Source organism: Solanum lycopersicum, chromosome 1, assembly GCF_036512215.1.
Source record: "Solanum lycopersicum chromosome 1, SLM_r2.1".
Lineage (NCBI taxonomy): Eukaryota > Viridiplantae > Streptophyta > Magnoliopsida > Solanales > Solanaceae > Solanum > Solanum lycopersicum.
Window position 1 is genome coordinate 16,058,965 of NC_090800.1, and position 12,835 is coordinate 16,071,799.

A 12,835-nucleotide genomic window follows, 5' to 3' on the forward strand; every position below is an offset into this window, starting at 1 on the left:
TTCTTTTATATTAATAATTTTCTTGTACTAATGTGTGTTAAGAACGCTAGTTGCAATAATGTTTTTGGTGTATTGTTGTTTTTCAAGATTTTTGAATGAAAAATAGTACTCCAAATTATGATTATTAAAACTTTAAAAAAAATCATTAGAATTTATATATTTTGCTTGAATGAAAATTTTATAATATTTAACTAATATTCTAATTTCACTTCTACATTCAGATATTGAAAATCAATAACATTAATTATTTAGTGTTCAGATTTAGAGACCACATCTTAATATTCAGATGTGTATTCAGATCAAAACACGCAGATCTTAATGTAAATCTTAATATTCAGATGTGTATTCAAATTTAGACCTCTTAGTCTTAATGGAAACAAACGAGGCCTAAGAGGGTGGAGGTGATGGTGGTGGTAGGTTGGGAAAGGTGGATGGAAGTTGGAGGAAGTTGAGAGAAATAAGAACTATATTTTAAAGAATTATTATATTTTATTTTATATTTTGATTAATAAATAAAATAGTTTATAAAGATGATAATGATGTGTTAATTAATTTATGTGACATGGATTTTACATGTCTACCTATTTGAGGGATAGTGAACTACACACATAATTGAAGGGGCTTAAAATGATCTTTTGATTAAGTTTAAGGGTTTAATTTATAAAGTGTTAAAGTAAAAGGATCAACAGTACAAACGCGCAAAAGTATAGGGATTCATTAGATCATTTCACCTTAAAAATAATTATTTTCAAAAATATTTTTTATTATACTATACAATTTACCCTCCACCCCCACACCCCAAAGAAAATAAACAATAAAACTTACTAAAATCATAACAAAAATCACTCTATCATGAATAAAAATCAAATTAGTTTCAAATATCTAAATAAAATGTAATAATTTTGAGACATATGACAAAATCATGAAGACCAATGGTAAGTGAAAAAATAAAATTTTGCTATTTATTTTTAAAAAAATTATTAAGTACTAAATAAGGTACATGCATAGCGTTACAAAAATAGTAAAGAAACGATACTACAATTTGTTATTTTGAGTTACTCATAATATTCTCATCTCTATAGATTTAAAAAATAATTATCGTTCAATTATTCTAAAATTGCGAGGATTAACAATGTTAACTAAAGATTTTAACATATAATTTTTGTAAGATCTATTAAGTGAACCACGAGTGTTGGACGTTGGACGTTGGACGTTGGACGTGCTTAGAGCGTAAAATCGGGTGCTTAGTACGCAATTCTTACAGAACTAAGTCCCACAATTGAGTTTCGAGCGTCTTTTTAGAGCTCTGCCCTAGGGTGAGTCTCAACAAAGTTTATTAAAACAGTTGGTCATAGTTTGGGTCGTATAATGAAGTTTTGAATCCTTTTTTTGGGCCTGATTTCCACAAATCTTATTATGGAGCATAGAAGCATCTACAGGTCATAGTTTGGAGTCGTAGAATGAACTTCAGAAACTCAAAATTTTAGCCTGACTTCCACGGATGAGATTTACAGTCCGTAAATCAAACAATGGATCATAAATGGCCTCGTTGAAGGAATTCGATTATTTTTAGGGCTTATTTTATTTTCCCACTTTTCGTAAGTCTAAGCCACAACCTTACACATATCCTAAAAGGGTTTTCATGCTCAAGACCACATTAAGCAAGGCAGAAGCTAGATTTACAAATTTCTTCAAGAACTTTATTCTTATATATATGTAAGGCATTCATAGTATGGACTAAGTTCGTCCTCACGTCCCACATCTAAATTCAGTCAGTAAAGAGATAAATCTAGGATTCTACCCAAAGTCCTATAAAATTCTGAAATTTGGTTTGTGTTCTTATTTCGAGTTTTGATTTCTTAATTATAAGATTGATACTTTATTCATTGAGATCCTTCAGTTGTTGTTCATGACTATATTATCACATGAACCTTAGTTATTGAAATTTTGTTGAAAGCTTTTGTGCAAGTATTTTCATGCATTGATTTCGGAAATTAAAGTGAGTTCAAGTTTATTCTTGACAGTATTTGAGAAGAGTTTTAAAGGGGAAATAATGGTTTCAAATGTATTATTTGTTGACCATATCAGATATGATTTGATATGATTTCAGATCATATATGATATGATTTCAAATATCATATATGATTCTAAATCATATCCGAATATCATATATTATTTTATATGATTCCAAATCATATCTCATATGATTCCAAATATCTGATATGAATTGATATGAGACTGTGCTAGAATTAGGATTGTACCTTGTATATAAATAGTTGATAGTTTATCAATTGTAAAGATAAGAAATACAAAATAGTTTCAAACCCTTTTTGGTCTGGTTTTTCTATGTTATCATGATATCAAGAGCCTAAATTTTTTTCCAGAAACTACTTTAAGTTGCTCCTTATTGTTATTTGATTTCTATCATCGAATATCTCTTGTTTTTCTAATAGAGTCATTCTCACGATATTTTGTCTATCAAATTTGATGGAAAAAATTATCCGGTGTGGGAATTTCATTTTCGGATCTTTGTTCAAGGTAATAGCATGTTTGGAATCTTGGATGGATTAACAACTGATCCTAATGATAACAAGGAAAAATAAGTTTGGCACGCTAACACTGCTCGCGTAATTTTGTGGATCCTCAATTCCGTACATGCAGATGTTGCACTCAGTCTGCGTCCGTTCAACTTGACAGCACAGAGGTGGAAGAATCTCAAAAAGGTATATTCTCAATGCAATCACGCTCGGAATTTTGAGTTGGAACATATTCTCTCGGAATACAAACAGGGAGATAAAGACATTAGAAGTTATTATTCGGGACTTATGCCAATCTGGTCAGAACAAGACCAAAGTTTTGGAGGAAATTTTTCTTCCACATGCTTCAACGAGTTATGTTGGTGAGGAAGAAGACTCGAGTTGTCTAATTTCTCATGAAATTGAGACATGATTTTGAGCCTATTAGAGATAACATTCTTAATAAAGAAGCTCTTTCAGACATTGATGTAGTGTTTGGAGAAATGAGGAGACTTACATCAATACTCTAACATCCATGGATTCGTCCTACACAATTGACGTGACTATGTATACATAAAAATGTACTCATAAGTCATATACTCAGAGCTCAGTTCAAAAGTCTGGACCACAATACTTTCAATGCAAAGAGTATGTCCATATTGTGTCACATTGCAAGAAAGAAACATATGCAATTATTTTAAGAAGATGGACGTATAATTCTGGAGTGAAATTGATGCACAAACACACGTCAGACCAAGCAAAAAGCTTATCAAGCATCTGGAGCTTATGTGAGTAAAGCATAGATCCCACCATTTTTTTCATCTGAATGCACTTCAAAATATGATACAAAATTTAGTTGCAACTGCTCTCCCCGGGGCTATTTTTAGTGCTCTCACTGTTGCCTATCGTGGTAAGAATTTAAATAAGAATTTAAAAGTTTGTCATATAAATTTGGCTGCGTCTAACCATATAATAGGAGATATCCATAATTTACACTCTTTATCAACTCCATAAGAAAATCATCTTATTTTCACAGCCAATGGTGATACTTTACCTTCCTCTAAGATCGGAAAATAATTTTTCTTGACTAATGTACTTTTTGTCCCTAAACTTATTGTTAATCTTATTTTGATTGGAAAGTTAGTGGAACAAAATTGTCTTGTTATTTTCTCACGTCTTGGTTATGTTGTTCATAATTTGGAGACAGGGAAGGTGATCATCAAGGGTCGTAAAGTTGGGATAATGTTCTAGTTGTCCATGTCTAAAACACCTCACCATGCTTGTTATTTGTCTGCCACTAAAGGAGACATCACTAAGTCAAATAAATTATGGTACTTGTGGAATCATCATCTGGGACATCCACATGCTCAAAAACATTCTTACATGGTGAACTACATGAGGTTATATACATGAAGCCTCCTCTAGGGTACAACCAAGCTCAACCTGATATGGTTTGTCATCTTCGAAAATTTCTTTATGGTCTCAAGAAAGCACCACGTGCATGGTTACCATTATAAATGCTGGATTTTCTAAATCTGTTTCAGATTATTCATTATTCATTCGACATTTCAATAATGGTATGGAAATTTTACTATTGTATGTGGATGATATGATTATAACCGGTAATGATGAGAATGAAATTTTACAACTCAAAAATCTTCTTAATGCAACTTTCAAAATGAAGGACCTTGGACGGTTAACATATTTTTTAGGGCTGGAGGTTGAGTATTTGTAGGATGGTATCATGTTAAGCCAAAGGAAGTATGTAGAGGATCTCGTCACACAAGCATGTCTTAGTGATCAGAAGGTAGCTCATACACCTATGGAGATCAATATAAAGTACAGAAATTATGATACCCTCTTGCAGAATCAGCATCGTACAGGAGGTTCATTGGTTATCTAATTTATTTGACAATAACATGAACAGACATCTCTTATTCAGTTCAAGTCTTGAGCCAATTTGTTACAAATTTTTGCCAACATCATTTTTATGTCCCTCCACAGAATCATTCGCTACATTTGGAGTACAATTAATCGAGGTCTTTTTTTTATTCAGCATCATCTCTAAATCTCGAAAGATATACAGATTAAGATTGGGCAGGATGTCCAAACTCTCGAAAGTCTATGAAAGCGGGATGGTGGATGTTAATCAGATCATCACTTGTCTCATAGAAGTACAAGAAGCAGCCAAGAATTTCAAAGTTATCAACGGAGGCAGTTATCCAAAATAATGTTTCTTAATAATTAGCATCAATTTAAGAGGGGATATTGATCATATCAGATATGATTTGATATGATTCCAAATCGTATCTGATATGTTTTCAAATCATATATGATATGATTCCAAATATCTGATATGATTATAAATCATATCTAAATATCATATATGATTTCAAATATTTGATATGATTCTAAATCACATCCGATATATTTGATATAATATTGTGCTAATTAGGCTTGTACCTTTATATATAAATAGGATAGTTTATTAATTATAAAAATAAGAAATACATAATAGTTTTCAAACTCTTTTTGGTCTGATTTCTCTATTGTTATCATTATTTTGCATTTAGAAAAAAAGTACTATTTTGAGAAGAGCATAATAGTTTTCGAAAACATTTTAGTCAGTAAATTAAAGCTCAATTACTCCTTAAATAGGGTCTTTCGAGTATACCCGATGAGTACTATTATATGAGTGTTATTGGACATATTTTGGGAATAATATCGAATATCGATTTGAGTAAGAGTTGAGATAACTCAAATCTCATAACCTACACCGCCAACATCAATAGGATTGTGTTGAAATTCGGATGAATTCTCACCTGCATCAAGAAGGTTTTTTAATGGAACCATGAATTGAGTTGTGTTTATACTTCGACAAAGTATAAGACAGTCTAAGCGAGACCTTTACTTAAAACATACCTTTTGAAAAACTTCAAACATTCCCCTTAACAATTCTTTCCCCTGTTGCCCTAATACTCTCGCCCCAACATTGTTTTTCCTTTGGCCAGCATTAAAAAGAACACAAAAAATTTAGAGAGAGAAAATAATCAATGTTAATTCATGTCTAATGGAGCAACATATATAAATAAGGAAACATGCACTACTAGTGAGAAGCTTTAAAAAAAAAAGGTAATTCGTCGGTGGCCCTTTAAAATTCGCATCCATTTTTACTTAGACACCTTAACTAGATTTTGTACATTTTACATACCTTATGTCATTCCCTATTATGTCATTTTGGCATTTTTTTTAGATGTGATATAGTGAGTGTGCTACACTCATTGATGGCGCGTCTATGGCTTTTTTTAACCTATTTATTTTATTTTTTTCTCTTCTTCTTTTCCTACATTTCTTTCTCAAAAATTTTCAAAAAATAAATCAAAGACTTCTTTCAAATCTTCTATTATATGTGTTGGAAAAACATAATGTTAATATTATTGAACAATATACATACTTGACCTCACTAGTTGATGGCAAGAATGTAACCCCTTTTTCTTAAAAGAATGGAGAGTAAAATTAAGTTTTTAAAAAGAGAAAAGACATAAAATGACATTTGAAGTTGTTTCGGATTTTCAAAAAGTCACTTAAACTATGAAAACGTCCTATTACCCCCTTAAGCAATCCTGAACTGATATTATTATATCATTTTTTGTCCACTTGTCATAGAGAGTGTATGCACTCTCTTAAAGAGCATGAACAAACACAAAAATGAATATAATTTTATTTTTACAAGAATTTTGTTATAAAATATTTTTCTTGTTTTTCTTATAATTTTAACTTTTTCTCCTTATTAATTTTCTCTTTTTTCTTTTTTCCTTCTTCAAAAAGTCATTGTCATTTTTATTGTAACTTCTCACTTTCAATATCATTTTTTATTACAACTCCACCTCCTTTTTTTACTATTATTAGTTTAACTCTCTTCAACTTTAAAATTATATCTAAATATTTTATTACATTTTGAACAATTTGATAACCCACTAGATTTTAAGATGATTAGTAGGCATTATTTATCTTTTTTATCAAAATTTCACTAAAACATTTTCAATTTTCGAAGAATTCTGATTCTTTCAAAATTATCATTTCTAATTTTGAAGTTATATGAAAATGAGATAAATTAATTGATGATACCTTTAAAAATTTTATTTTTCTCAGAAAAATAATTAGTTTTGTTATCAATAATACAAATTCTAGAAAGTAGTATAATTTTGAAGAAAAAAAAGAATTTGACCGAAAAAGAAGAAGAAAAAAATGGAGGGACTCAACTTGACATAAGGGTGAGGTGAGATGGGGGTGGGAGGTGAAGAAGATAAAGAAGAAGAAAAACATGAAGGGGTAACTTGAAAGTAGGGGTGAAAGATGAAGAATTTAAAGTGAAATCAAAATTAAAGCAATAAAATAAAAATAAGTCAAAAAGTAAGAGAGAGGAATAAAGAAAAACTTACAATTAAAAAAAAATCATATTTCAAATTCAATTAACATGTGTCACACAATTGGTGTGTGATAAACACTTGCTATTTAAAATCTCATATTGATCAAAAAATGATGTAATAATATATTATCGGATTTATTTAGAGGGTAATAGAACGCCCGCATAGTTAAGATGTCTTTTTAAAAATCGGACTCATACTGCCATTATAACTTCTCAGATTTCATATTTACATTTCTAAACACCAAATTAAATGAAGAAATTGGAGAAAAGTATGGTAAAAAAGACAATAAAATCAAATAAATATTACAAAAAAGACCATGAAAATGGAGTAATATGAACGGGGTGGGGATGGGTAAAAAGAAAATGAAAAAGGATAAATCCGAAGAACATGAATGTGTTTTGGGAGAATTTTTCTTATGAGGAAGATTATTGGGGTGGGAGAGGTCGGTGGGGAAAGGGAATCTTCAAATTAATTTGTTTTTAATTGGTTAAAGTAAAAGTAACCTAATTTTTAGTGTGAAATATTTTTATTATGTGGTGTGTCACACTAATAAACTGGCTTAATATGAAATAGATGAAGTAAATAATTTTCAAATAAATAATATTTTAATTAAATTATTGATAAATTTTCAACTAAGCACACATTTCTTAGATCAAATACTTTCACCTTTATGTTACCCTTTCAAAAAATTAAATAAAATTAATTCACAAAAATAATAGATACTGTTGTTTATTTTTTTTTAAAAAAACTAATTCCTCTATTTCAGTGGCTAATATTGTTTCATGGCTCCTTGGCTTTACATTGGGAAATTTCCAATGCAACCATTTATTTCTCTCGTGGCATCGCTGCCATTAGTGTGCCTTACTTTGTATTTAGATAAGCATTCTCATCTTTAAAAAGTCACAAATTTATCTTTTAAAAGATGGAAGGAATTTTATGGCATTGATAAAATGGAAAAAAATAATTATTTATTTAATTTTAATTTGACATGGAGTTTAAGAAAAAAGTTTATGTTGATAAATGTTGTCGGAATTTTGTTAGAAGGATATTTTACCTATATTATTTTATTTTTTTTTGAACATTTTTACTTTTTTAACTTTAATACATTTAAACTAAAAAATGAAAAAAGATTAGTTTATTTAAAATAAAAAAAGTATTAATAAATTTTCCGATCAAATTTTGACCAAATTATCTAGTTATTTAACAATTTTCAAAAGAAAATTTAGATTTTATAATCTTGAACTAAAGTTACGTGAAATATATTAAAGTATTTTTCTTAATATGTATCTTAAGTATATCAGATAGAAAGTCGAAACTAAATAACTTCGGAAAAAGAAAAAGTATGCATTCTTTTTTAAATTTAAGGATAGAACGAAAACGCGAGCAAATGCAGCAACCAAATTAAGTGATGTGATGATGCAACACATTTTCTGATCACAAAATTTACTGAAATCTTCACTATAGTATTTAGTCCCCTTTCGTAACACTTCATTCCAACTTAGGTTCCTCAACGAGACAAACGATGAGAATTGATGGTGGCAATCTTGTTGAGAGTCTAATTGTTTTGGAGCCCCATTCTTTTGGAACACAACATTCTCGAAATCTTGGAAGAGTGATTGGTTTATGATGGCTTCAACATGGTATAAGACCGCCTTTGAGTGTTTCGAGTTAAGAGAAAGCTTGTATGGTTGAAGTAGAAGGTTTAAGTTATCGGTTAAGGAATCAGCTGTCTCTTCAACTTGTGCAATAAGAGTTTTACAGAATTGCTTAACGGATAGTCTTGATTCCGATACTATCTGCAAGAATCCTTCAACCATTACCTCTTCACTAACAGGAATCGTGTTTTCTCCATCCCCATCCGTAGATTTCCCCCTTCTTGGAAGATCTATAAGCATGTTAGATACTTGAGATTCTTTTGTTTGAATTGCTTCTCTCAAGGCTTTCTTAAGCTCCTCGCAATAAGTTTCTAAGTACTCCATTTTGTGCTTTAACTCTCCATTTCCGCAACTTCCATCAAGGCTGCCTCTCTGCTTTCATTTGCTACCGCGAGTTCTTTCCTCAACGTTTCAACAGAAACCACCCCGATATGATCCTTACAAATCTGAGAGACCTCCTCAGCCTCTCTCCGATATGGTGAATTCTCATTCTTGTTTTTCTTCTTTAACTTAGGGAACAACCACGACAAGTTCATTCCTTTACTCTTTTGCTGCAATTGATTTAAAGAGTGTGAATTTGTCAATGGCACGATTACATTAGACGTTTTCCCACTTCTGCTAGCACCATCTGTCTCAGCACTTACTATAGCAGGTTTACATGATCTATTGTAAGACGAAAATGATCTCAAGTCACCCAAAGAGCTTCTTCTAGAGTTAGAGTAATCACCACCAGGAGAGTTTCTAAGCAGAGTGATATGACCAGTAGAAGAGCCGGTGACCAATCTCTGATCATCAGTTGGACAGTTATGACATTCCGATTTGATCATATTCGATGAAATTCCTTTCCTTAAGGAGGAATTCGCCTTTCTGTCATTCGATAGACTAACTTCATCACAATTTGTTACTCCACCAAGACCATTATCATCCCAAAGATCAGCATAGTCTCGATCATCGAGGTGTAGTTGTTTAGATCCAGGTAATGGAGCATCTTCATAACTCTGCATACATTTCAAACTAGGTGAATCAGTATAACCTAAAATGTAAAAAATGAACAAAAAGCATAACAATCTGAGAGTCACAAAAACTTACTTTCAAATCAGTACTTTTTTCTTTTTTATTTGGTTATATCACCTAGTGTTTAGTACACAAATTGGAGTCCCTATTAATTCGTATTCGCATCACATAAGATCAGAAGCGGATTCGGAATTTTCATAAGGGATTTAAAATTTGTAGAAATAGACATATGAAGTAGTCCAGTGTGTTCGACATCTATTATCGATACGTGATAATTAATTTTGTAATGTATAAAAATAATGTAATTTTTCGTTGAAGGGAGTTTGAATGAACCCCTTTTATACAAGGTAGCTCCACCCCTTCATAAGACCTATTTACTCCCTAACAAGATTTTTCTCACACCCAAAGCTTAACTTCAATTAGCATGGAGGGACCCGATCCATCCCACGACAACCTTGTTGATTGCTTTCATAAATATAAACAAATAAAATAGGAATAGTAACAAATTTAGAAAGGGTGATAATTGTTCAAAATCGTATAAGAAAGAGTTCAAATTCCCATAGTGTAACACAATACAAAGAGTAATATATTTCTTTAAAGATCTATCTCCATATCTCATAAATTATCGAAATATTCATAAAGAAATCAAGATATATCCGACTCTTCTTCACAAATCACAAGCAAATAAATACTTCAAAAAAAAAATCCAAATCATTCTCCATTTTAGAAATACTCTACTATCAACACTCAAATTAACCCGCACTATAATTAATAAAATATTCTTATTCTATTTGTGATTAAATTTATTTCCATAAAAGCAAGGATACTAAAAAAATTGAATATTGGACCTAGTAGAATGTAAAAATAAAAAATAAAAAAATCCAAATTCCCTCCTATGACTAAAAAAAGAACCAATATTTTTATGAGAATAGAATCTTAAAAAAAAAACTAAATTTATAAAATTCAAGAATTGAACCAATAATACAAAAAATAGAGTGATTAAAAATAAGAAGAGAACTTACTGGTGTAAAAATAGGATAATCTTGAGCAGAAAAGAGATTAGCAGCAGGGGAAGAAGAAGAAGAAGAATGAGGAGGACACTTGATAAAATTAGCAGGGCTATTATTATTATTATTAATACCCTGTAATAAAGAGGCATGAATAGCTCTAAGTTCTACAGCTTTAGCAATGGCAGCTTGAACTTCTTGTCTACTAATTACTCCATTATATTCATCATCATCGTTTTCTTCAAAATTTGTACTTGCACCCGCCATAATTTAATGAAAGAAAAAATATACAATTACAAAAGCACATTCAACAAGTGAAATTAATTATGTACATATTTTCTGAAGAGAAATAAATATAATATGCAACACAAGAATAGAGATAGGGACAATAGAGAAGAGAGAATGGTGGGGGTGGGGGTGTAGTGAAGTGGTGGGTGGTGTCTTAAAAGTTTAATTTATTCACAGTGAGTGATTCTATAAAAAGATGTTAAACCATCGCATCATCCAAAATATATTTATAGTTAATTCATAAAAAAAAAAGTGAATATACACTTTTCGTTTTAATTTATTTGACTTATCTTATATTTTTTTTTAAAAAAAAATAACGCTTTATCATTTTAGCAATTATTTAATGTTAATTTTTCACCTTATATGTTTAAAATCACAAAGTTATTTTAGTGCATTCAATATATTTTTACTTTAAAATTACATAATTCAAAAGTTTTTCTTAAAAAGAAAAATATATGTCATGTTAAAATAAGTTGAATAAATTAAAATAAGAGTTATTTTTAAAACGAGATAAAATTCCTATTACAACGAATAAAATAAATCTGATCTTAGGTAAATAAAACAACTTATACATTTAGGCTGGTTTTTTAGTTGTTATAAGTTATGCAACATTAATTACGAGATAAAAAGGATATTTATGTTTTATTTTATGTAGATATTATTAATCATACAATGATTATTTATTTATATATTAGTTATTATACTTTTTATTATATACATAAAATAGTATTTAGTGTATGTGTATTAGTTATATGAGTTTTTAAATGATACAAATCAAATTATAACAATTTTATACCTAATTAACTATCAAACGTAATACTCTCTCTATTTCAATTTATGTGACTTATTATCTTTTCTAGTCAGTTTCAAAAAGAATTACACATTTATATATTAAGTATTAATTTAACTATAAATATCTATTTTATCCTTAAAAGAAATGATGTAAAATCATATAATTTTTTTATTTTTCATTTTGAATCATAAAATTTTTAAATCTTTCTTTTTTTCTTAAACTACATATCGAATTAAACTATCTTATATAATATAAAATAAAAATTACTTATACATAATTTAGTACATATATAACTCATTTTCAAACTAAATGTCGAACCACTCTAATATTATTGTTGAGGGCAGGGGCGGGAGTAAAATGGTTAATTTTTCTCTAAGCGGAATCAGAAGGATGTTCAATTACCCAATAGGGCATTATCTTAATTTTGTGTGGGTCAATTTAATATTTGCTCACTCCATAATAATTATGTGCATAATAATTTTGTCCAATTTTTTATTGATGCATATATTAAGAAAATAATTATTGATATAGTGAGGTTATTATTTTATCTCTATCAATTATAAAATGAATGAATTAAAAAACTTAATATTTTTAAAACATTATTTATTTCAAAGTAATTAATTGAGAATATAATAGGCAAAAAAAATTAAATTTTCTTAATTTGTCAAAATAGACAACTATAAAAATATAGACAGATAATTAGAGAAATAGAATATATGAGAGTCCATTGTAATAAGTTTCACATTTCCTTCGTTTCACAAAGAATAATCTAGTTTGATTTGATACGGAATTTAAAAAAATAAAAAAGATTTTTGATCATGTGATCTAAATTAAAGTTATGTCAAATGTATAAAATTGCTTTTTAATCTTATGATCTTAAACATGTCACTTGAAAAATTATTTTTTAAAAAATCATTCTTTTTGCAACACTAAAAAATAAAAAAGATTTTTTTTTTTTTTAAACGAAAAAAATACTTATTTGTGGTGCAAATTTCATATAGAAACCTACAAAACAAGAGCGAAAAAAACAAGAATGAAAAGATAAGGAAATATTCCCCTCCCCACAAACATACTTTTTCTTGAACTAATGAAATTGATGATAAATGATAATAGTGAAGAATGATTGATATTG

General features: G+C 29.3%; 1 pseudogene; it reads right to left on the minus strand.

The window, feature by feature from the left end:
• Positions 1 to 8,173: 8,173 nt before the first annotated feature.
• Positions 8,174 to 11,074, minus strand: LOC101266150 (IRK-interacting protein-like; annotated as a pseudogene).
• Positions 11,075 to 12,835: the final 1,761 nt, after the last annotated feature.